The 26710-nt window shown below is 38.2% G+C and overlaps 1 protein-coding gene across 2 annotated transcripts in view; it reads left to right on the top strand.

Annotated features, from left to right (window-relative positions):
• WWOX (WW domain containing oxidoreductase) overlaps window positions 1-26710 on the top strand; it is a 530925-nt gene that overhangs the window by 330194 nt on the left and 174021 nt on the right. The window lies entirely within an intron of this gene.

The following is a 26710-nucleotide window of genomic DNA, read 5'->3' on the forward strand; positions in this document are numbered from 1 at the left end:
TATGGATTCTTGCTTAGGCTGTTTTGAAAAAATCATGCTGAAATACTAGAGTGATTCCAAATTGTGACTTTCTATTCCCGGGGGGGGGGGGGGGGGGGGGGGGGGGGGGGGGGCGAGAAAAAGTGAGCTGCACTGTTCTAATGAAAATATTTTAATCTGTCTGGCTTGAAAACATTTTCTTCCTTACACACTATTGCACTTTGAATATAATCACTACATTGTAATGAGGAAGAGGTCAAGGTTCTAGTTTTGAATCTCCTTCTCAGTGTCGTTTGCAGAATTCAGTATCTGTACTTTATAAAATAAGTGACCCCAGCCTGGGTCCCTCTCTTTTGTAGGGCTTAACCTCGCCTACCTATCCCAGCCTTGAGAACAGAGGAATGGGAATCAGGCGATGTTTGTAAAGGTTTAGGAAGCCATGGACTAGTAAAAAGATGTTTAAGGAAACGGAAGTGATGTTGGCTTGTAAGTTTATCCCAACTATATTTTCACAACTATGTGATACCATGTGGGAATTACAGCAATTTCTAGGTAATTTGAGGTTATTTGTTAAAGAATGCATGTGATAAACTTCTTCTAAATTATTAACTAGATCTATGTCTAACATGCATTCTATACAATGTACTTGAAAGTTATTCCAAATGGATTTAGCAAAATTAATTATCAATTGAATATTTGGATATTTTATTGATGATTTAAAAACATACAACCTTCCAGGAGTTCATGGAAATAGGTAACAAGACATTGATGCTTTTAAAAAACACCTAGACTATGGGTGCTACTTCTATTTCAATGAACAAACTGATTGAGTTATTTTTATTTGCATAAAACACAAAAGATGCGAACTACTGCAACTAGATCTGTGTAAACAGCATCCAAATTACAAGTGCTCTTAATAGGTTCCTCAGTCTCAGATTCACAAGGGACATTCCCACCTGATGTCGTAAAAAAATACACAGTAAACTATCCTGCCTTTTCAGTTGTATTGTGGGATTTTTGAACATCGAGCTTTTCGACAGGACACATGGAAAGATGGATGTCATATCAATTAGTAATTGCCCATGCAAATGTTCTGCGTCTCCGAGAATAATTTGTCCACAAACTTTTAAATACCTGTGATACAGTGGGAGAAGTGGTTTAGGGGTGAAGGAAGAATAGTTCAGGAAGGTTTTCCTGGTAACTGGTACAGGGTTGAGTTTGGGTGCAAGAGCAGGACTGAGGTAAGTGAAATAACTCCACGAAAGGACAAATCCTGCAAGGGCTTCTGCACTGTGGTGCATTCTGGACAGTCCTAGGGACAGTGCTTTCGGATGCACCTGGGTTACATTACTCAAAATACTCTGCTGGGGGAGGTACGGCTGCACAAATGCTTGTTTGCCTGCACTGGTGCTGTGTGGGAGTCCAGGGGGTGACAGGCTGAAACAGGAGCCCTAAGGAGGGTGGAGGAGGCTAACTAGAGGATGAGAAAAACTGCAGGAGAGTACAAATGTCTCTGAAATTATATGAGGGCAATTGTCAAAATCAAGGGTAAAAGATGGAGAAATGCTAATAAAAAGCTCAGCTTCAAAGCTGGGAGCTCAAAATTGGGTGCCCAGCTCTGTATTTAGGCAACTTAACGTGGCATTCAAATTTCTAAAATGTGTATTTACAAGCTTAAATAAATGCTTATGCCACTGGTAGGAAGAGGATTGGGGCAGATGAAAACGTCCCTCCCAGATGCTGGGATTCACCTTCGCCTTTGCTGTGTGAAAGAGATGGTGGGGGAGATTCCTGGCTCAGGGGTAAAACTGAATTTAAACCTCAGGTTGCACAATAAGAGAGTAATGAATTGCAGAATGTGTCTCTTTACTCTGAAAAAGAGTAAAGGAACATGAGCAGTCTTGGACTGTATGTAAATTGTTTCATTGTACCTGCTAAATATAACATGAAAAACTTGAGACTTATAAAATGTCACCTGCTCTTATCGAGCTTTGAAGAGATTACCTCTTAACAGAAGTTTCATTTTCATTTCCTCCAACATTTACTGAAGTGAACGAGGGCCGTGACTCCTTTATTTCCTAATCCTAGCCAGCAACTTGCTTTTTTTCTGTGTTTTATGTCATTCCATATGACATTGCATCAAGGCAATTCAGTGCTGCATGCAGTTGAACCAAAAGCAATTTAAGTCAAAAATGGACAAATATGGATGTCATTTATGAAGCTTGTTCAAAGGTCTTTGACACAGCTCAAAGCTTGCACACTTTTGAGGTGCAGCGAGGTTTTTCTCCTCTTATTTCTGAGGCCAAATCGTGGGGGTTTAATAAAGCTCTGCTGAGTGAGTAGCAGACACCACCTTCTACTTAGAACAAGCCTTCCGTAAACTAATCACTTTTATTATTTATAGAAACTTTTTAGAAGAAAAATAAAGGACCCAATATAAAAACAAGTGTAGCAGCATCAGTGGAACACCCTTGCAGACTAAAACCCAAACATCCTGTACTGTTTGTTAAACTTGTCTGTTAAAATCCAAAAGCTCATCTAGTGCATAGAGTTGGAGTATGATGGGGAAATAAATTATATGTTTTCTTGTTGGCTTCTCGGTTTTCACATCCACTTTTATCAGATCCTAAATGCTGTTGGTTCTAAGGTATTGCTTTTGGATTATTTTATTTTTATAGATATATATTTTTATATTTACTTCTACGAATATATTTTAATCAATAATATATGTTTATACATTCTGTATCTTTAATATATGTAGAGAGACACTTCCCTCCTCAGATAAGACTCTGGCTTGCTCTTCCTTTTGCTTAGTCATTGCTACCAGAAGCCCAGCTGTTGTAGCTGGGCAGTCCAGCTGTAAAAGAAAGCCTGTATGTAGGACTTAAAACCTCGATGCAAGGCCACAAATTCCCATGCAATAGTGTACATTGGAAAAGATTTGTGAAAGTGCTGTTTCTTCACAGAGAATGCTTAGAGATTCTTAGAAACATTTATTTTACCTAAGTGCTGAAGAGATTCTCTGAATAATTAGTTCACTAGTGATCTTCAGATAAAAACGTAGTGACAAATAAAAAATATCAAATTTACAAATGCTTCAGCACATGATTATTATTTTTTATGTTCTTGTCCTAAATGTTCAGCTGATACGATTCATATGTCCCTTGCTTGTGATCTCAAGAAACATTTGGAAATGCTTATAAACATCTTTCTTTCATCTTGTTTTTGATCAGGACATGTTTCAAAGCACTCGAATGTCCTGCTATGAAAATTCAAGAGACAGAATCATAGAATCATTTAGGTTGGAAAAGACGATAAGATCACTGTTAAATGCATCTCTGGGGTTGTAAATATTTCCCCTTCCCTTCTCCTTCATGACTCGTCCCTTCCCCTGAGCCAGAGGGAGCTATTCATGCTTTTGCCATCAATGTTATTTTGTCAGTTGAAGCGTGTTAGAAGTCGCCAGCATGGATTTAATTTTTTATTTAAAATATTCCATTGCTGTCTTTGCAATAAAGGGTCATGGTAAAATAGCATCACGAGAACTGTTTTCATTAAGAAGGTATAATGGCAAATAAAAGTGCAGTTTGTAAATAAATTTATTACAATTAATTTTAACATGTATGCTGCATTTTGAAAAAAATACATTTGTCAAAATATTGCTGTTGGTAAAAATGGGTTTAAGAATCCTTGTCAGTATGTTTGGCTGATTAATTAATGAACTTACTTTAGTATCAGAATAACATAGCTTCTTGAAGCAATTAAAGTAATGAATTACTTGCATTCCCTTACATTTTATCTTAATTCTACATCTGTTGCTACACTTTTCCAAATAGTAAATATATTCAGTAATTCTATCTGATAACATGTAAGTGGTTTATATTAGATAGTGAGATATATAATGCAGATAAAAATAGTCTATATTACATCTAGTTTATGTTACATATATTTTATAAATGTCGTATGTGGTGCTTGCTTACTGCATATTTCAAAAGGGCTTTGAAAGCTTGATAAACTGATAGGCACCTTTATAAAGAGTGTATTATTTCACACGCCTCCTTAGTTCTAACAGTTGCTTCTGGAACAAAACACAGTTTAAGAGTGCATGGCAGCAGAGCTAAACTCTTCAAGGAAAAGATGAGAGTATATCTAATCCGATTCAAACTGTCTGTGATATTTAAAGTGTAGCCACTGTTTAATATTTTAATAACAGAAACCAGTGGTTTATACATTTTTGGAGTGTTAGATTCTTTAAAAAAAAAGAAAAATCATATTACCTCTGTAGTATTTAAGACCTTATCCCACATAGAAACAGACTGCTAATAACAATTGCAATGCTACTACTTTGTTGTTGTTGTTGCTTTTTTCAGATACTCTTGAGATTAAAACAAAGACATCTGAAACAGTTTGCTTACTTAACTAGAAGTTTCACCTTCAGTTCCCCAAGGTGACTGCGCCTTCGGTGCCGGTACCAAGTACCAGTGGCAGGTGGTGTGTGGTACCCTGAGATGCTAGGGTCATACAGCTTGCACCCTGGGTGGCTTTCTGTGCTGTCCTACTGAACTCCTCTCGGAACAGGACTGGTTTGGGTGTGTAGGAGGGTGGGACAGTGAGTCTGAGGTCTCACATCCCGCTGTTCCTTACGGTAGGGGGTGACCCCAGTTACCCCCCAGTGGCTCATGACATCCTCAGTGCCACAGGTTTCTGTCCCCTCCAAATGGCTGGAGGCTGCGTTTGTGAGTGTAGCTTTTGCTGTGTTTGACTTCCAAGGCGGAGCCTAGTTTGGAAAGCAGTCCAAATGGCAGAAATCAATTCCCTGGCAGACTGAGAGTGCAGTCTAAGAAGAGAACCCACTGCCTCACTATCAAACCGCCATCGTTCCTTCTAACGTGTAACGGTCTCAAACAGACCCCCAAGTGGGGATGAGGAGCGGAGTTATCCACAGCAAACAGGAGGTACGCAGAGGGTATGCATCGAAAAAAATAATTTCCCCATGCCTGTACAAAAAGCAGTGTATACATTCTGCCTTGGACAGAATACAGCTGACCTCGCAGTTGTCTGTACTGTTAAGTTTTGGAGGGCAGGGCCTAGTGAAAGACGAAATGCCATATTACTAAAGTATACTTTAGTGAAATATTTCTCAGCACTGTGCAAACATTACAAGTAACGAATATATTTAATGGAGTGTATTATTTTATTATAGCTAGTTGATATAATAGGCAGTTAAAGCATGATAAACAAAAGAAACAGAAATGTGATGTACTAGAAGATCAGATCTCTTTCCCTTATATCTGTTTTGTCAACTTGCATTCATCTACTTTCTGTTTTCTTTGGTGGGCAGTCATCAAGGCGTGAAATAGCTGCCTTCCCACGTTACCAAGCCATGTAAATTTTGCTTTGGGAATGAGCTTATTTCAGACAGCATTCATAATCATGGTGCGTTAGCACCACTTGCACAGGAAAGAACACATGAAGAAAATGTTTAAATTCTTAGCAATGACATAATTAAAGTAATTTGCTAATCTATGGCCTGAATGATGTTCAGCATATTAAGTAATGATAAAAAGTCGTAAATATGTCAGAAAGTTAGCACATCAAAGTAATTGAGAGAAAAAAATAGTTTGATGACACTCAGATTGTTGATGCAAGTAAGCGTGTCATTGAGTGATGCTCTGAACAAGAAGATAACCAAAATGTCTTTAAAACACATACTCTTCTATTGCCAAGAGCAAAATACTTTTTTTGTTAATGTTAAAGTTTGCTAGCCTTTCTATATTTTGACTATTAATGTAGGTTGACTGTATTATTGTTTGTTTGTTTCAAGAACTGTATCCTACTGTTACTGCTGTCCACTACACTCCTAATGGCAGAGTATCACTGAAAGCATAATTACATTCCCTAATTATGTGTAATTAAGCAAACCCAGATAATGTATTCAGTGATCTCTTGGAATAGCCAAGGGTCAAGGACTTCTGGAGTTTTGTAGCATTTCTCCAAATAAGCACATTATACTGTTAAAGCCAAGATATAGTTTTGTGCACTCTGTTCTGTAAACCTGCTTAACAGCTAAAATATATAGTATTCATTTATTTAGCTGAGTAAGGATATAGTTGAGATTTCCTCCATCCCGCTTTTAGATTTGTCGTACTTAACCCAGGAAAAGGGACTTTAAACTCAGCACCATAATGTTCTGCATGCTGACAAGCTAAGTGATATTTATTTTTTCAAACCTTAATCCTTTTGAAACATGGAGAAATAAATACATCCTCTTATCTAGCATATGCCTGAGACTGGAAATAAATTCTTATTTCCTTGTAGTCCTGTACCAATGGTCTACAATGAATAATTTGGGCAGTCTCACTGAATATAATAGGAAGAGCTTCTCTATTACCAGTGATAATTATAAAGCTCATAACGGGAAACCTCTAAAGTCCTACCATCAATCAAGGAAAATAAACAATAGAAAATGATAGGTATATAGAAGTGAAAATGGCAAAACCACATATGGAAATGCAATAGTTTCTGTGAGGTTATAAATCATAGGGGACTCATAATTTCAAATGCAATTAATATTCTCAGATTAAAACGTAACTTTCTAAGGAATTTAGCAGATATTTTTATAGTCGGGAGCTGGATGAGTAAGAGCATTAGTAATGGGATTAAGGAGACTTTAACTTCTAGATCATTAGGTCAAATATGACCCAAATCTGCAGTGCCTGAAAGTTATCATTTAACAGCTGTGCAGTGCCCTTTGTAAAAAGATTTGTTGATTTTGGTCTAAACCCCAGCAGGCAAGGGTCTCTGGACCAAAATCAACCATGCTGTAAACAGTTTTGTTCTCAGTGGAAACGAAAGAAGTTGGCCTCCGTCATCTCTAAGCTTGGATTTTGAGGTATTAGAGCATCATTAGAAATCCTATGATGTGCTCCTTCCAGGAGCAGAAGCCAAAACCAGAGTGGCCTTTGAGAGGGAGCTGCTCAGTCTCTGGAAGTGATCCCTCCAGGTGAGGATGCAGATGAGCATCGGCCAGTGGCAGTTTTTCCCTCCTTGTCTCATGAATGCCTATTCTGGAAACCGAAGACAAAGACGAAGTGTAGGCCTTTAGAGCATTCCTTAGTGTGTAAATCCCCACACGTGCTTCTTAGAGTAGAGGTTGATTTGAATGATAACCCCAAAGTCCATTGCCATCAGTTTACCTGCCTACACCAATTTACTGGTGAAAAAGCTTGCTAAAGATTTGTAAATGAGTGATATATCAGTTTTGCTATTAGTTGTGATAGCGAATGTAGAAAGGGGGGAGCCCACCTCATGTGAAGTATTTCTATCCAAATTAGGAAAACCCTTTTTTTTTTTTCTTAACACCTTGTTGTTAAGTTTTAATCTTACATGGCCTTACATGGATGAATTCAGGGGCACATTGTGCGTTGTCTCAGGAAGGACTTGGGCAGGAACTAGACCTCCCAGTGGTGCACTATGTGGGAACAAGGTGTCTGGTGAGTTTTCCCATCTTACACCATGGCCCAGAGGGGTCTGGCTAGGGCACTTGACTTTCTTCATACGTCAGTGCTGGAGGTTAAAGGCCTTGAAATGATCTCTACTTCACACACAGTGCCACCCCCCTGCAATGCTTTGTAATGTTCAAAATATGTTTCTTCATGCTGGTTGACTTCTCTGTCACTTGGTTTCACCTCACTGAGGTCTGAAGACAATCAGGGCATGTTTGGAGTTTTCTCATGTTTTTGTGTCTATGTGATTCCTGAACTGGCTCTTTGTGGGGGCCAGTGCGTTAACTAAGGTTTCCTCTGGGCTGCCTCTGTGGATGAGTGCCCCTGCTGCGTGCTTACGCCGAAATTGGTGGTGGACCCAGTCTGGTTCAGAGAGCTCCACCCTTGCTGCAGTCCATTGTCCTTACGCTTAGAAACCCAGTGCAAAGAGAGGGTGCACACGTTCAAGGACAGCACGACACTAACGTATTCTTTCTTACATGTTTTCCTGATGCTTTCTTGAACTTGAAATTGTTCACAGCTTAAAAATTCAGTCCTTGAACAAGCTCTGTTTCTCCTAGTTCTTGTTTCCATCCTCTGGATGTGGCCAGTGCCATTGTCTCACCTTCATTTGGACTGTGGCCAGTTGGGTTTAGGGCGCTTACAGAGATACTGGCTTGCAGTTTTCCATTCCTTTAATTTCTTTTTATTGTTTCCCAGTTCCTTCCCTGTTTTCCACCCTTTGTTCCTATTTCCCAGTTCCTTCCCTGTTTTCCACCCTTTGTTCCTATCACCTATGACCCCCCAAACCACTCCCGAGACCCTATCTTCTTGAGAGAGCTTGTATTTGTGGAAAAAATGGAGGACCAAGAAAACTACTGTTGCTCTAGTCATAGTTGTAATACGGTGATTGCCAGTGGTTCATTCCATGGCTAAATCAGTCAGTGCTTGAAGTTTTTAAATCCTTTATTTCTGTTTTGGAATTCTTCCATGTTCTGTTCCACGCATCTGAGTGAAGGTGAGACTCTTTTTCACATGATTTCCACCAAAACCAAATATACTTTTCATAGTTGAAGAGTTTGTCTACGGGCTGAATAAAAATTTTTGCAGTGTTGTTTTCTTGTACATACATGATATTAAATATTTTCCAGAAATATTTGTTCCTCTGTCGGAAAGTTGCAAGAGGAAAAGACCAGTGAACCATTGGTAACCTGGTTCAGCTGTAGCAATGCATTTTGTTTGCAGTGCTTTGTTTCTTGTTGTGCATTTCATTTACTAGGTACACATGACACAGAGTTTTATTAATTGCGCGAAGAAATGACACAACTATTATTCCCAGTAACAAATGAGTCACTAAGTTTGCAACAGCAAACAAAAGACAAATGCGTGCATGTGAGATCTGCAATAGTTATAGGAGCTCTTCCTAAGAATACATTTCAACTGATTTACAGCATTCTTGAATAGCTTAATATGCTGTACTGTGTGTGATATATTCAGATTTTCAGTCCCAGTGCATTCCTGAAAAGAATGTCCAGTGTTGTTGTAAGGATTAAATGTCCCATGGGGGATAAAAGCACCAAAGAACGGAGGACAATGAAACATTAGATGTAAAAACAAACAGATGTAGCATAATAAGTAACAGGTCAATATGTGCTGAGGACCAGCATGCGTAAACGCAGAATGGTAATTTCAAATAGTCAGAGGCCAGTATGGCAGCAGAGCTCCCTCCAGTCCCGCCTGGGTAAGAGAGTCATTAGGCAGTCTGTACTCCAGCAGCGGGCTGGAGTGGAAGAGGTGATATGCTCTGATAGCTTTAGTTGCCTCTTAAAAAATTCATATGGTTAATATTTAAGTTTCAGAAACCTGTGGCCAGCAAGAGAAAGTTCTCCTAAATGACCCCATTTGTGCTAATGTAACAATCTAATGAAAACTTTAATGCTTATGTTTGCATAATTTCAACTCATTTTTGCTGTTCTGATTATTAAAATTGCTCATTTAAGGACTGTCTTTTGTTTTGTTTGATTTCAGCATTCCCTTTGGTAGGAGTTGCAAAAATGGTGAGGAAATGGATTTAATAGACACAGTCTCAGGAATGGTTAGCTAAATGGTGCTGCAAGTACTCCCAATTTTTCCCTTTGTTCTTCTACATATGTTTAAAGATATTTCTGTTAATTTACAATTTGAAAGGTGGGTGAGGAGCAGAGAGTTTGAAAAATAGATTACTGTCTTCATTAATACAGGTTTGACCTACAAAGTCTTCACGTACTTAATGATTAAAAACCAAAGTACTAAATAATAAATTATAAGAATTTATAGGAGTCATCATCTTGAAATTAGCTTACTGAATGTTCTTATCATAATAAATCTGAGTGGGTGTCTAATTTAGTGTTAGCTGACTAAAATTATATGTTGCAGTCAGATAAAAAAAAAAAGAAAAAAACTTTTGTTTCAAGAAAAATGATATGAATTTAATCAGAAATAATGCCAAAGGCTACCATATTTTGTTGTGTCTACTTTGCAGAAACTTTGGCAAAACTGGTACTGGTAGAATGAAAATCAATTTCAATTTTTGAATCTGGCAGAGAATAACATTGCCTCTAGCAATTCAGTGAGGTTTATGGTGACGCTTCCCTTACTGCTATAGCCAGTCAAAAACCCAGGAAAGAAATGACGAAATATCTGCTATATCTCTTATTCAATCTAAGTATAGCAGAAGCATTTGCAAAGATCTTTTTATGTGATTGTAGAAAAATCTCTCTCTTCCTTCTTTATCTCTCACTGTTATAAAAGTTATTTCTCAGTTCGGTTAAGATGTATTTCTCCTCACATATGAATAAGGAACCCCACATACAGACCTGAACATTTTTAGAGCTGGTAAGCTGCTTCTAAAATTCACCTACTGGGAAGCCTTGAAGGAGAAGAAAGGAAAACAAATATTAAATTAGGAAGTATATAAAAAGCAATGCAAATCAATATTTTGCTTCAGTCCAGACAGTAAAAGATAGGGTCCTGAGCCCATTCTCAGCACAATCATTCCAAGCCTTCCTACAATGCCAAAACAAGTAGCTTTGGCGAGCGTAGAGCTAACTAACCTACATGCAGGCACTCTTTCTGTTGACAGGCTTCTCTGAATGGAGCACTGGGACCCTAGTTGTAAACGGGTGCTAAAATCATAGTAAAATAGCATTAGAGGGGAAATTTCTTTCTGCAGTTTATAAGGAGCAGTAAGAGCTGCAGAAAGCAGTCAGGTTCTGCTTTATCCACTCACTTTGCCTCAGTCCCTCACCCTAATTAATTAGAGGGAAATATGCCTTCCAGAGAAGACGAAAGTACATTTGGGATTTTCATCAGGAAGTCATAGCTCTTGTGGTTAAAAGGGGAAAGATTTGTTGTTGTTGTTTTAAATATTAAAAATTTTAAATGTGATTCACTAGTACTTCATTTTTATCATTAGTACCAATTCTGCAGTGCTAAATGCTGTTGATAATATTTAAGTTTCTTTATGTAAACATAATTTTTGATTGCAGATTCCTAATCAGAACTAGAAAAGCCATGTGCTTCAATCATTTTTTCCCAAAGAGCTCCTGGAGATCAGATTCATCTCTGAAAATGCTGATTAGTCGTGTTTCATTACCTCCTTTCAGAGTATTCAAATGTCAGAAAAAAAAAAAAAAGCGCAAAATAAAGATGAGAGTATATGAATGAAAATTAGGTGCATTATTCAATTAAAGGAGCTTATTTCTCTCATTTTCTAAAAAGCTTTTACCTTAGCAGCTTCCTGCAGTTGGACCCAGTGTATACCCGTGCTGCAGCAGTGTGCTTAGACTGTGTGCAAGCATGAGGTTCCTTCTGAGCGCTACTCACCGGATATGCCATAAAATGGGGAGCAGCTTAGGTAATTACTATGTCACACTGCGTAATCATTGTTTAATTGGGAAAGAAGATGCTTGTGAAATTTTGTTAGCCTAATCATCAACAGTCTGATCCAAACTCCTGTTGTTTTTTTAGGAGTGAAGATGAGCTCCATTCTTAATCTTAGTTTTATTTTCCATCTTTTAGACACAATTGCAAGCAGTCATCCCAGTGGCTGCAAAAGCACTGAAATATGGCTGCTGCAGAGAGTGACTTCCTAAGCTGTGATCTCAGCATGCGGGTTCTGCAGGACAGACACATGTCATAACAAGTCCTTGTGTAGTTGCTAGCGTAGCAGACACTCGTCGCAAGGGGCCTTTGGACGCTGCGTTATACAATGACGCTCGTGGAGCCAAGACTCGGTGTCACTGTTCTTCCCTCCAGCAGCAGGTACCCATCAAAAGGCAGCAGTGGTAAAGTAAGTCTATTAATAGCACAAGCTGAATGATTGGGCTATAGCGAAAACAGGGGGGGAAGATATGTTCATTTAATAGTCAGTATTCCTTTCCTTTGGTTTGATCAGCAAGTTCTTCAGGGGTGGACTGAAGCACGTCCACTAGGTGCCCTGTGCATCGCGTAGGTGAGGTGTCACCACAAGTTTGCTGCAGGGATGCGTACTAGCAGCATGTTTCATCTGTAAACTCTCCATTGCTCACCGGTATGCTGCAGAAACTGTAGGTGAAGCCTCAGCCCAGCATATATGCAGAGGGATGTTTTATGCTCTGTTCTGTATCCCTTTTCTTTCATCCTTCTGCAGAGTTGATCATAGGATATGGTGATGTTTCGGTGTACAGTAAAATATAACCCATACACAAACACAGAGCTAGTTTCATGGTTAGTGAAAGAATACTTCTTTTATAAGAGTTTTGTAGTGGAAGATTTGTAATGCACTGATTTTTTTAACCATGTTTTTTCAAGTATCATTCATATTACTAATGTGTGTGTTACTTCTAAAGGCTTGACTCGGCAATGTTCGCGTCTTCCAGATTTCTTGCCACCAATGTGCAGCTGTGTTACAATGCAAGGTCACATTTATGTCACATATGTAGAAATAACAGAAGTTGCATTCAGTCTGAATTAACATAATGTCTCCTAAGATTTCAGTGGGGGAAAAAAAATCTCAGCATGATCTTTTAACACCAGAATTCAGGAGATGCCTCCAGCACGGGCTCTAGAAGCACTTGATTACAGACCTGGTCAGTGAGAACTCTCTGCACTTGGATACTATAATCTTTTTTTCCTAATCATTTTGCCACAAGTCAGTATTTAGTGCAAATGATCAGATTAGTTGTTTTTTCTGTTTTGTTTTAGTAGATCAGGTTTTTAAGATAAAACTGGACACAGATGCAAGTTTGTAATGCATACAACATTAAACACTATCAAATTTCTTTGTAACAAAGTAGTGTTTGTTTTCTTTCTCCCTGCAGCTTGGTGAAGTTTACAGATCCATGTAGCATTATGCATATACAGAATTTTCCTTAGGATTCAGCTGGCCTATTAAGAGCAGATTGTGAGAGAAGAGAACATGTGCAGTTTCCAAATCCGCTAGACTTTGTACCCAGGTCTGCAGAGCAAATCAACTAACACTTCTGTAAAATTAAAGAAATTAACAGCTTTTTCATCTTTACAAGAAATTAATGAGTGAGTAGATAAAGTAGGGGACAGAAGATCAGTTGCTTTTCTAATTTTATAAAGGCTTGTGGTTGAAAAATATAAACACACAGCCTGCTGGCCAGGTAGCTTGTTGTTATGTTGGGGTTTTTTTTCCACATCAGTGATAATCTTCAGTCCTGCAAGTTAGTAAAACCAAGACCACTTGCCATAGCTATAAGCTATCAATAAAAATTAATGTACCAGAGGGAATTGAAAGGAAAAAAATGTACTTAAGTGTTCAGGGCCATCGAGCCACCCATGCATCTCTGCAAGTGTATTCTGGCGATAGAGCTGTTATTGTTGCCATGGGCTGCCATTTAATGTTATTTTCCTAAGTAAATGCTTCTGTGCTCTGATCAAGGACATTGGCATTAAACCAAGACAAGTCTTCAGAAAAAGATGGTGCTGAATGGTGTTGAATACTGTTCAACCAGACCTGGTATCAGAAGATAACTGAAGCCCCTCTCCTTTGAAAATCAGTTCAAACACAGGTGTTTAAAATCCTTTCAAGAAGAGAAGAGTCCTTCTCTTTTCCTCTTTCTCTTTTTTTCTGAAATATTATTCAGGTTGTTTTTTTTTTAAAGAATGACAAGAGGAATTAAAATAAAAAGACTGGGATATATGCACTCTAAAGTGGTTTTAACTGAGAAGAATGGGAATATCAATAACAAAGCCAAAATCCCCCCCCCCAGATATATATTTCTGGGATGGGTTTTTCTGTTTGTCTGCCTTTCCAACAGGTTCATTGCTGTTAAACCAAGGGCCTCCCCTGTTAACTACATCTCCCTCGTAGTTTTTTCTGGGGGAAGATGGTCATGGCTCTGTATCCAGCCTTGAGTGCTGATGCCAATGGTGTGGTTCTGTTCAAAGGGAAGGGACAAGAGGTGTATAGTCACCCCCAGTGTATAACTATATCGAAGTAAAGGATTTTCTGCTGAGAAGGACTAGCGTTGATAGTGTTGTCTGATTGTTTTGGCTAAAATTCTAACTGTACTGTATTTGTCAGCCAAGAGAGTACATTTTAAACAAGGAGTGCTGCTGGGTTGTCCCCTGGCACAGCTGAACCCACATGTGCTAAAAGAAAAGAGAAAAAAAGACATGGAAAGAGTGTTCGTTTGCAATGATCTGTGTACAGGAGCTGTACGCAAATGTAGAAAAACAAAGTCCTGTAGCAAGTAAGCTATCCCCCACGTCAATTTTGCCATCGGTCTACAATCTCCATTTCTTCCTCAGGATGATTATTGTATTAAACTGTTACGTTTGATTCTTTTGTAGTTAAAGCACTAAAAGTACATTCATACCCTTAAAGTAATAAAGGGCAGAGTCTGTGCCCCAGGGGCCTGACACCATCACTTTGGGTACGGTGCACTCTGTGGCTGCAGCACAGAATGCTTTTGGGTACACGGTAAAGAGAAATGGCATTTACCATCATCATTTACCTGTACGAAGGGTCTGTCAAAGTGAAACCTTGTGCTTTTTGCTGCAGGTGTAAGAGAGCAGCAGGGTGCAATCCCTGTGCACATTTATTTTTTAAATCAAACTTTGTTAGCCCAGAACTTAGTGAGGAAAAAAAGGAGGATGTTACAAATGAAAAGGCTGACCTGGCTTTTTGGTGTATGTTATTGATAGTATATAGACAGTCACACTTATTTATAAATCTTCCAGGGAGTAATACTTGTTTGAGCCATTCTTCAGGGTTATTCAGCATGTTTTGGTCCTCCACCCAGCTTCCAGTCCAATAGCTACCCTTTGCTTTTAATGGTGGCGTTTCATGTGTGGCAGTTCCTCATAAAAAATGCCCATACAGGGTCAGACCAGGGTTCAAACCAGCCTAGTACACTTCTCTGGCAAATGACAACAGCAGAAGCCATAGGAAGAGGTGAAAAATCACCAAATAGAGAATTTTCTCCCAGCCTCTAATAACTTAATCATTTTTTTACTTACAAACTTTTAGCATCCACAGTGTCTTGTGAGAGGGATATAACAGCTTAACTTCATATTGCATAAATAATTCAGTGACTTACTTGTTTCGAGCGTGGAACCTGCTGGTGCTATCTAATGGCACCAGCTCCTGTACTGAAAGAGGCAGCCTGTCCCTATTCACCCTCTCCAAGCTGCTCATAATTTTGTAGACCATAAGAATGTCTCTGGTCAGCTGTCTCTTTGTGAGGAAGAAGATCCAGAATTTAATTGTATATAGAAGTCACTCCATAGCACTAATAATCTTTTTTTGTCCTTCTCTGTAAGTTTCCAGTGCTGTGATAATTTTTCAAGATGAGGGTACCAGATATTCACACAGTTTTCAAGATGCAATCAGATCGTTGGTTTATACAGTGGCATAATTATCTTTTATTTTCTTCTCTGTTCCTCTCCTAATAAATCTTGGCTTCTTATTTCTTTTTTAATTGCTACTGAGCATGGAGCTGACGTTCTCACAGCACTGTTACAACCCCAAGATCTTGCTCTTGTATCCTAAGAAGTTCAGTGCAGCCATGTTAAGTTGCATTTATTTTTTCTCATGTGCATCACTTGACATTCATCTACATTTAATTTCATCTGCCATTTTATTGCCTAGTTACTGAGCATCATGAGATCTTTCTGCAAGTCTTCACAGTCAGCCTTCATCCTTGCTGGTGTGACTAGTTACACTTTTTTTTCCAGCAGTGGTGAGGAGGGAGGGGAAAAAATGGACAGGCAACTGTAGACTGTGCCACATGGATGCAAACTATTTAGAGTGAAATCCAGTGATCCCCACTAGAGGCAACGTGATTAATGGAACTGAAACCTCAAAAAAATGGTCTTGCAGCTACATTTTTAATGCATAATATTTGTGTGAGTTTGACATTCAGCAAAATGCTTTCTCTCATGCCTGGTTTGAAGTTAAAAATATAAACGGAATGTCCTAGATTTTATTTATGCATCTAAAGTTGTTAAGGAGGTAAAGGAGAAATGAGAGATAGGCAGCCCAGATTACCTATCTCCAAAGTACAGTCCCATCATTTGCTGAAACTTCTCCTGTTGGTTGAATCATTCAAAGTTGGGTTGATTTTGGTAATTTAGAATTATATATATTTTCATTGAGTAAGCAGATGTTTGTTTCATTGTCCAAGGAAGAAGTCGTAATGTTTACTTTGTGATCTTGGAGGGATCAGCATAAAAATGCATCTCTGTCATGCACACACACAAATACACACATTGCTGGCAATGGATTTCCTAGTACCAATTTTAGCTAATGTTGCAGATTATGAATAATTGAAAAATGTAGTGGAAATGAATTTTGTGTGAGCGATATCTAATGAATATTTGGGAGAATGTCTGAACTGTTGCTTAAAGGCTTGCTACACTGCTCTGTGTACAAAAAAAGACCTGCAGACAGCTTACACTGAAATTTTGAAAATCCTAGGGAGAAAGAAGTTTAACGGAAAGCTTTTACAACTGTATGAGTTCCACAGCATTGAATTAAGTTAATAAATGAGAGCTTAATATCAATGAAAAGTAAATGCACGTCTGGATTTTGCAAATCTCAGCATTCCATGGCATTAGAAACTCTCCCTGTCAAATGTGATGTCTTCAGTGGAGTTTTTAAGGTATCTCTAAAATTGTGTACATCAAAGGTTCAGTATTGTTTCATTACATTTTATTTTAAGTGAGGGAAAGTGCAGTTGCATTTGGAAAAAATACTCCTCTTTGTCATTCTAAATTGAGAAGTAGGAGTGAAGATAACTAGGATTATAATCATCAGAGTTTGTAGCATTTTAACAATGTGAGGTACCCAGTAAATTTGGGGTTTTTTCCTTCAGTACAGTGAAAAACATATGCTTTGCCAGTCTTTGTAGATGTTTTTTTACTCTTTCTATGAGGAAATGTTTACTCTGATTGTCTCTAATTTAGAAATCTTTATTTTTCACTTGTCTAATCATTTGTATTGAGTTAAAAGTAGCAAGTCAAATTGACGTTATCTACACAATATAAGATTTAGTTTTTGCTGGTGTAGTTAATTCCCCCTTACTAACCATCCCCTTTTCTTTTTCTTTTTGCTCTTGATACTCAAATTGAGGTCTTTTGTCTGTCCTCTTAGCTCTTACCTTTCACACATTAAATTTCATTGCCAGCACTCTGAAAATCCAAATAGCTTATGCCATTTGCACTACCATCATCAACCTTCTCTGTAACCTCAGAAAAGTCAAGGAGAATAGTTAGGCGGATTTCTCCCTCTTAAATCTCTACCAGTTTTTTTTCTATTATGTTACAAATATGTGTTCCTTTCTACCTTGCCTGTCAGAATGGCTTTCAACTGTTTTCCTTGCTAATGTTGACAAGGTGATTGACTTGCAGATTTCTATAGCAGTTTTAGACCTTTACAAAAAAGAGAAAGACTGCTCTTGTATTCCACAAACTTTTTTTTTTTTTAACTGCTTGAACTTCAATTATTATTTGTGGCCTACAGATCTTTGACAAGAATAAATCTTAGAGTATCTAGTCTGACAGACTCAATTTTTATTTTGAATTGCCTCCTACTTCTCTAGTAGTAGGCACTGTGGTAATTATATACATAGTCAATGGATGACAGCCAGGATATTGTTATTGTAGTCTTTCATTTAGAGAAAGTATTAATTTCATATTTCAGTTGTTTTACATGCTGTCAGGGTATAATTCTTTTCTTGATTCTAGAGCACTGAAAAGTAAAAGTTCTGGGCAGTTCTGCTTCAATTCTTTAGCCACATCTGTTTTAATTGTTAAGATTTTATTTCTCTTTATTGATGTCACACAAGTCTGTAGGGCTTTATCCTGCAGAAATTTTTTTAGTATGCTCTTGTAAGTCTTATATAATCAATTTTGATGAAAGTTTGCAGTTTGTATTGATTATCGTCAATGAATATTTTTATGTTTGTATTTAAAAATGAAAAAAAAAAGTGCCTATGGGTGATAGTTCATTAGCTTATAAATATAGTATAACTTCCTGCATAATTACAGGTTTTTATAATTTTTATAATGCTTTTTGCTTATTTTGCTCTGGATAATTTTCAAAGTACTATTATTCCCTCAAGAGATGTCTAAGAGGCAGAATTTCTGGCTATTAAAGATTTGCCATCCCACAAGCAGCAGACTGAGAGTGCCTTCAGGTTATTTATAACTGGATTTTATCTCAGAAAATTAACTAAAGATAAACCAAAATTCTAGGGGAAAATGCCTTAAACATCTCATATATTATGCTATGCTCAAACAGCTATTTTAATTTTAACAGCCTGGCAAGCCCAGTGGAACTCTTTTTCTGGTTTTGGGCACAAAATAAGATAACACTTTTTTAATTCCTCCAGGAGATCATCGAAGCGCACTTAAAGTGGAGGCATAAAATATGAGTTTACAATGTGATATATTTAAGCTTCACATGTTAGTTTAATTGATTTTCTGTGTTTGCTAGTCCTGAGAGCCCCAGAACTCCTAATTTGCCCTTTAAAAAACACTAGTACATTTCCAAAATGTTGTGTTAGCAGGCAAGGCCGTGTCGATCTGTTCTACGGAAGGTTCCGCCGTGCCCCGGTTCCCCTAGTGCTACAACCCTTGCCTGGCCACCAGCACCCTAGCTTCTGCCAACCCTTCAGCAGACACACACCTTCACATGCCTGCAGAATCCCGCTGCTCAAAGCGGGCCACACGCGCAGACAGACTTGTGCATCCGATGCGCGTTGCTAAATTGGGGATAGAATCTGTTAGCTGTGATTTGTGGGTGGGCTTTTGGGGGGCCTTTGGTGCGAACAGGGGAAATGAGCCTGCCGAACACAGAGCACCTCAGCTGGATCGCTTGTGAAAATTTAGGGGTCTGACGTGATTAAGCTTAAAATAACAAACTCATTTTCTTTCTAGCACCAGTTATGTTTGAACTTAGGTCTAGAGGGGTGAAAGGTTATTGCAATAATTAATTGTAACTTACAGTACAATTGGTGTTTAAAAAAAGAATGGTAGCTGTAAGGCATGTTTTAATCTTCCTTCAAGGAAAAAGTGCTATCAGATTGCAAGGGCTAAATAGTTGCAGTTTCTCAGTGTGCCTTGTAAACAGAATGACGAGAAAGGGGTTTTCATGACAAACCTGTGAACTATGATTATTAACACCTTTTCTTCACGTTTATAATAATAGTTTATATTAATAGTACCTTGCATTTATGATTATATAGTTATGATGCACAGTTGGGTGACCTTTGCAAATGGCAAAACTATTAATGATTTCCTCTGGCTTTTGCTTTTAATTGTTCACCTATGTGAAGTAGAATACGGACTATAATGGCTAGGGTAAATAAGGATAAATAAGTAAACAAGGTAAATAAGTTCATATCAATGTTGTCACCTAGCAGAAACATCTTAACATTTGCATTCAGTTTTTTTAGGCTTAGATACTACAATTAAAAAAACTGGCTTTTTGTTACAGGTTATGGAACATAAACTGATACACACATACACATTTTTATATATAATATGCAGCTTGGATGGGAAGTTTCCCATAACATCTTGAAAAATTTTAGTCAAGCAGGATTGTAAACTGTTACTGTATGGATTTGTTTGTACAGCCCAAGTACATCACTTCTTCAAGACAAAAAATAAACTGACTTTGAATTTTGGTTGAAAATTGCATGAAGAAATTAGTGATCACATTATCTGCCCATTTAGACTTTGTGCCTTTAATAAGTGGAATGGTGGCTAAAAAAATATGGCTCAGTGTTGATTTCTGCCATCTGTATTTTCTTTCGCAAATTATCTGGTCTTATAAATATTTGAATAACTTCTATTCAGAATAAACACTTCCAGTTTAGCACAAGAACACACTTTGGCTCTTGAGATCATAACAATTGAATAAATTAATATTGATTTGCTAAGAAAATACTTCTTCATCTAGTAAAATATCTCCTACTGTAGTCTGGAACAAATTTAAAAGAATGAAAATAGTTCTCGTCCGTTTTTCTAGTGAAAGTCATTATGGGTAGCATCGCACAAAGTTCATGGGCTGTACATTTGAGAATATAGATTACATAGAAAATTTCCTGGAGATGCAAGGAAGGGAAAGTTAGCTATGCATACAGATTCAAACTGAACCCTAATATATATAAACCCCAAATTTTTAAAGAATTCTTTAGAGGTGGGCAATTTGCGTGGCCGGAACAGTGTGGTAGACCACTATTTTGAGGTGTCTGCTTGCCATTAACAGGATTAATCTACACGGCATGAATTTACAAGATTTCCAATTGCTACTAACATTTATTAGAAAGAGGAAAAGCTACTTGTTTGAATTACTGAAAATTAAGGGTTTTTTTAACTAAGCATTGCGATTTTGTACACGAGAGTCTGTCTTGTGTAAACTCTGTGAGTTCCACGCTGTGCCTCTCAGAGTGAGGTGAAACACGAGCCAAGACAACCCACCATGGGTAGGTGAGGGTGTCCACCCCAGCCCAGGAGGAGAGGTCACCCTGGCACCTCTGTCTGCTCGCTGGGCGAGAAGAGAACAGGGCTGTCCCGGCAAGCACGCACCTGACCTGTGGTTGGAGAGCCTCAGCACTGCCGCACGGTGTTGTATAGCGTGGTTCCTTCAGGAATGGTGGTACCGATGGGCAGTGGACGAGCTGTAGATCAGGAGGTAGCAGCCTCACTGCATGTGCGCAGACCACCTGCACCATAGGATGCATAGGTCCGGAGCATGGTGATGCCGCGTGCTGGTACACAGGGAAGACATCAGGCCTTAGGTGTAAGGTGTCTCAGATTTCCAGATATCCAGCAGCCCAGCTTCTGCTCCAGGTAGGCTGTCTGACAGCCTGAAGTCTGGAACGAATAGCTACATTATCTTCCACAATGGAAAAACTTTGCAATAAAAGTGCATGTCTGTGGGCACCTGGCCATAGGGTCAGTCCCAATGTGTGTGTACAGGACATGGGTCACTGCATAAATAAATGCGGTCAGCTTTTCAACCAACTTTGGGAGTCCCGAGAGATCCCAAGAAAAATTACACCTTAAAAAGGGATTTGGCAATGCCAATTTCTTTGCAGTGTGCCGGTCCTGTGATCCCCCAGGTTCAGGACTGGAGGCAGGTGCTCTCTTAGTTGGCACGGGTCAGCTCTCAGGGAAAGACAAAAGAGGAATGAAGAGGCCTTCAGCAAATAAACACACACAACTAAATGTTATTGTCAGTTTTACAGGTATGTGTCTCTCTGGCTAATTAATATGGGTCTTTATAAACTTTGGCCGTGCTTTTGTCCTTCAAGTCATACACAAATACTCAGCATATCCAGTATTTGCATTTGACTCAGACCTCTGAAACGTCACAGTTTTCCATTTTTCACTGAAAAAAAGAAAAAAGAGAAGAGAAAAGAAAGAAAGTGGAAAGAAGGAAGGAACACACAAACCAAAATAAACCTGATATTTCATTTGCATTTTCCTGATAGATATTGAGTTCTTTCCATATACTTGTACATTAAGGGTTTTGCTGAGTGAGCTAGGACACTGTCTCTTTAAGTGTTTAACAGTAATTGGTTCATGTCCTGGTGTTCATTGAAAATCCTAGACATTTCATGGAAAATCTTCTTAATGAGGGAATGAATTTTTCATTCACATTAGAAAGCTCACTCTGACAAACAATTTCTAAATAAAACTTTGGCGACATGACATCCCATATTGGACTTGACAAAGAGGACAGGTGCATTAGAATAAAACTGTATGGCGATCCTTCAAGCTGTCAGCCATGAATATTTTATTTCTTAATGAATCATCTTTGTGAAATGAACTTTCTTGTTGTAGTGTCAGTGCCATTTACAACAAAAACCCTGCTCCTTTTAAAAGGTGAACTCCTTAAAGATGCTGATGCCTGCATAAAATACTTAACCCTAGCCAAGTTATTGGGTAAATTTAATAGTGGTGGGGTTTTTTCCCAAACTGTTTGAAATATAGTCTTACACTACCAGGTGTGACGGTCAGACACAACCTTTTGCAGTTGCGATTTTGTTAACAAAGCCATTATTCAAGGTAGATTAGCAATGAGGTTGATCCATGGGGCATAGGTTTTGTTATTAAAAAGCAAAGCATACTTGCTTAATTATTGTTCTGGTGTTTATTTTAATTTTAGTGGTATATTAGACATATTTAGTACTTCTGAATAATAGTAGATTTATATTAAAGACCTTATATAGGAATATCATAAGTCTAACAGACAACAGCCACTTACACCATCTTGTATCACTGTTCCCTACCATGCACACAGCATAAATCATAGGCAGTCCTAGCTGGTATTTTGGGGGGTTGTTTTCCCCAAAGGTGTAAAGTGGGTGCTGAGTGCAATGGGTGTGGAGGGTGGACAGTGCATGCATCCTGGAGCGTTGGCCTCCCAGTATCCAGGTGTTTCGTGCTGTCCCCAAACCGCTTGTTTCTTTATTCTAAGAGAATACAAATGTCAGATCAGTTTATTCTTCCTCACAGTTTGTCAGAGCAGATTTAAATGTACTGGTTTTGCTAACAATTTTACATTCATTGAGTTATCTTAAAAGCATATATGTTTCAGCATTTTCCTTTTGTTCTGCGAAAGCAGCTTGATTTGGATTCTCTGGGGAAAGCTCAATTTTTATTGATATTAAAAATACCCATTTGATTGCAAACCTCAAAGTGGACTAGATTCAATTTAATTTACATAATGGTGTCTTCAGGGACAAAGATTGCATGTCCTTTGTGGCATTAGTTTGTGGATGTTTGTTCCTCGCATGCGTCAAGTTCAAATTACAGGGTTTGTCATTTTACTCATAGGCTAAATGTTTTGGCTTCGGTAGATATGATTACACCCGTCGTCTTCGTAGTCCCTGACCTGTGCCCTTGCTGATACTGGATATACACGATGTCTTGCCTGCCCGTGCTCCCATCTGGCAACCTAATCTCAATGGAAAGACTCCAACAGATGAGGAGTATAGTCCTCCTTCAGTGCGGTTTTTTTATTACCTCCTTATTGTGTTCCAGTTTCTTGCTTTCCATGCTGGACTTGTATCCTGTATTAGCTTTCTTTCCAAACATCTGTGCTTATTAAGGAAAACTTCCTCAGATTCTGCTCTTGTTGAAGTCAGTAGCATCCCTTCCCACTGTCTTTAACTGGAGAAAAAATAGAGGCAAAAGCTGTTTTCGGAATGCATTTATTTACCTTAGCATTGACTGTTCACATGTCTGCTTCCATTGCATTTTTAAACGGCCTATAAAGTTTGCGGAAGCCTTCATGGGAAGACCTAGAACAGGTTTGCCGGACTTCTCAAGAAAGCGTTAAGACTATATCCTTGAAGGCTCCGTGTTTTCAAGTTGCTGTTTGTACATGAAGCCTTACATGTGCAGGAAGCATTTATCATCAGTAATTAGTAACATCAAAAAGGAGGTATTCTGGACCTAATGAAATCAACTGAAGTCCTTGAATGGGATGTCTGCTGCAGACTTTGGAGAACTAAATGTGTACTCCCATGCTTTGAAGTGGTTTTGCTGTATTACTGTTGTTTCTGTTCCGGCAGCACCTAAGGGTCAAGTCATTTTTGCTTTGCTGAGCACTGTAGAAGTGCACACCCAGAGTAAAAAGGCAGTTCCTGGTTTGAAGTTTGCAGTCCACATGTGTGACTGGGGGCCACTGATGCACTAAGTAGACAGCAGAGCACAAAGAAACCATGATACAAGGACAGATAAATCAGAATGGTCAGCAGGTTTCATCAGGCACCAACAGCCTAAATATTCCGTTTGTTGACATGACAGCAAAGGAGAATTTCTAAAAGGGATTTAAGGGTGATAAGGAGATAGTTCTATGTATGTATGAGGAAGCACTTCCCAATCTCAGAGGCAAGGTGGAAAACTGTAAAAAGTGCTTCCAGTAGATACTGGAATCTGCCATTGTGAATTGGGTGAAGGCGGGAATCAGCCTGTACTGAGGACTTATATGTGGGAGAGTGGAGGAATATGCTGTGAAGGACTTTCCATTCTCATCTTGAGATGCTGTAATGTATTTTATCGGGTTGTTAAGAGGGTCCGATCCTAGGCTGGCCGTATGAGAATTGCAATTCACTAGAAAGGTACTGGTCTTCAAAATTTCTATTGATTGAAATGGGAGTTAATGTGTGTAACAACTTCAGGATCAAGGGGCAATGATGATAACTTAATCTTCTTTCCCATATCAAATAAAAATCTTAGCTTTTTAAAGCATTCTTGCTTTTCTCTTGAAATTATCAGACTGTCTTTATCCTTCTTCAGTTTCTAATTTTGCTTTCATTTAAATCCACTTTTTTCAACAGCCTAGCAAGTACTAATCAAATAAACTTTAAAAGATTGCTCCTGATTAAATTATTTCTTAATAATGAGTTCCTGTTACCAGGGAATACAGAGTTAAAAAGGTGATATCACTAAAATTAATTAGCATAAGACATGCTGGACTGGTAGAAGTGACTGGATCTTAATCAATAGCAATATGATTACACCCATGCAGCAATTATAAATTATTTAAAACAGTACCCCTAGGTTACTGACTAGTTGCCTTTAAATTAAATTCTCTGTCAATAATTGATGCAAGGAATTAATGTGAGAACACCTTCAGTTACTGAAACTTTTTTAAGGTGGCATAAAATATTGAACTGTTGCCTGTCATTAGCAGCCATCCTGTCTCTTTTGCGCAGCATTGTTCTTTACTAAATTGGTCAAGAAGGACCTCCAGAGCATGAAAGATGACTAATGATTCTGAATGCTGTGCTCACTCTTCTTCTAAGGACACTGAGACTGAGAAATATAAATTTCATGTATGAGAGGAAGTAGAAACTGTTGAGACCGGTAAAGCTCCTTGAAGCTTTGAAGCAGTGAAACGAAATATGTTCTTGCGTGGTTTTTGGATTTCATTAGATGAGGAGGATAAAAGGAAAAGAGGCTGGAATGTGCCGGTGTGTAAGTGGTGTTCAGAAGACTGTTGATTTGTTCGGAGTGGCAATTTTCTTCCTGCAAAACACACCGTAATACCCACTTATAGATGAGTTTAACAGAATTCCTTCTCTCCTTTTCCTTGGTATGCGTTTCTTATCTATGTTTAGTGTTTTGTTGCAGCTGGGATACATGTGATTTTACTTCTTTCAAGGAGAGGAAAGAAAATTTAATAATTGCAATCTTAGTAATATCAGAGAGGAGGGTGCCACACTTCAGTGTGTCTGTTGCTGAGATCAGTGCTAATCTCAGTGTGCACTGGAAGAATGTCCATATGTGAGATTTACATAAAAATTTGATCACTACTTCTGCTAATGATTGTTCTTTTTGCTATGTAGACAAAAAAAAATTGAGTAATTTGGTAAGCATTTCCTAGGTTAATGTGGCATATTTTAAGACAGTATGTTTTTAGAGAGCACCAATTCCCATGTATATTTTAAGATGCAAAAAGAACGTAACTCTAGAAAATATCAGGATACTTACAGTGACATGATTCTTGTAAAAATCTTACATTTGAAAATATTATGAAATCATAAGATTTTAGCTTATATAAATCAGAATTATTGTCAAGGTATTGCCATAAATTCACAGAAGCCAGGAAGTTCAGTGATGAAGCCTGGAACTGGGAGACGACGTTTGCTCCTACTTTTTGGCTTTTGCTTGCTTACTGTGGGAAGCTGGCAAAGCTACATTGACGTGTGGACACAGCAGAAATAATTCTAAAAGAAAATCACTCTTCTTGACATCCTTTTCTCTTCCAATTTCCTCTTGTTTTTCACTTTGTGTCCAACATACTCTGTTATTCTTACTGCTGTTATAAAGTATCTCTTTTTAAGTGCTGCTGCAGGGATGAAGATTAGTATCATGCTACATAAATTACACCTTTACTTTAAATATGTGTATCAGAACATCAGTTTATGTAGTAGCACTCAAAAAATTACACTTTGGGGAATTTATTAAATAAAGGGACACCAGAATTTTCTTCTTTTTTTGTTTGTAACAGCTGTAAAAATTATGTGTCAATGAAGCTTATTATTACCAGTGAAGGGCTTTTGGTATATGTTGTGGATAAATATGGATCATGGATGAGGAAAGTGCTAGAAAAAAGGAAAATTGATCTACCTATTTGCAGAGTTTTTTAATGGTGCAACAGAGATATATTGAATGTTTACTCATTATAATATAGTATTTCTCATTTTCTAACCAGATTCCTTTGACAAGGTTTGGGGTTAATGTAGTGAATGCAATATTTAGGTCAGTATTTCAGGGGGGGGAAAAAAAAAAAAAAAGCAAACCAAAATCCAGATTATGCCACAAATTCCATAGGATGGGGAAAGGTACTTCTTGTCACTCTTTGAAGCCTTTAGTCTAGCACTCTTACAGCTGTTTCAGCCCCTCTGCATGTTCCCAGTAGGTCTTCTGGATCTTGATGGTGGTACAGAAGAGTGGAAATCATGAAGGGAAAGACGTTATGAGGTCTAGAAATTTATAATTTTAGGTCTGGTGGAATTTGCCTCCACTCTGAAATTGCGCTTTTTAACATAAATGTTAATATTTAGGAGCACAGGAACAGTTCAGCACTATCAATGAGTCCTACCCAGATAAGCAACTGAAGAGAAATGAAGCATAAAAAGGCAGTGGTTGAGTGAAGAAATCAGGAACCTGTGACTTTCATATCTCTCTCCATGCTACTGAATCACTACATCGCCTCGGGCGGTTCAGTTCCA

Source organism: Falco cherrug, chromosome 14 (assembly GCF_023634085.1).
Source record: "Falco cherrug isolate bFalChe1 chromosome 14, bFalChe1.pri, whole genome shotgun sequence".
In the NCBI taxonomy this organism is placed as follows: Eukaryota; Metazoa; Chordata; class Aves; order Falconiformes; family Falconidae; genus Falco; species Falco cherrug.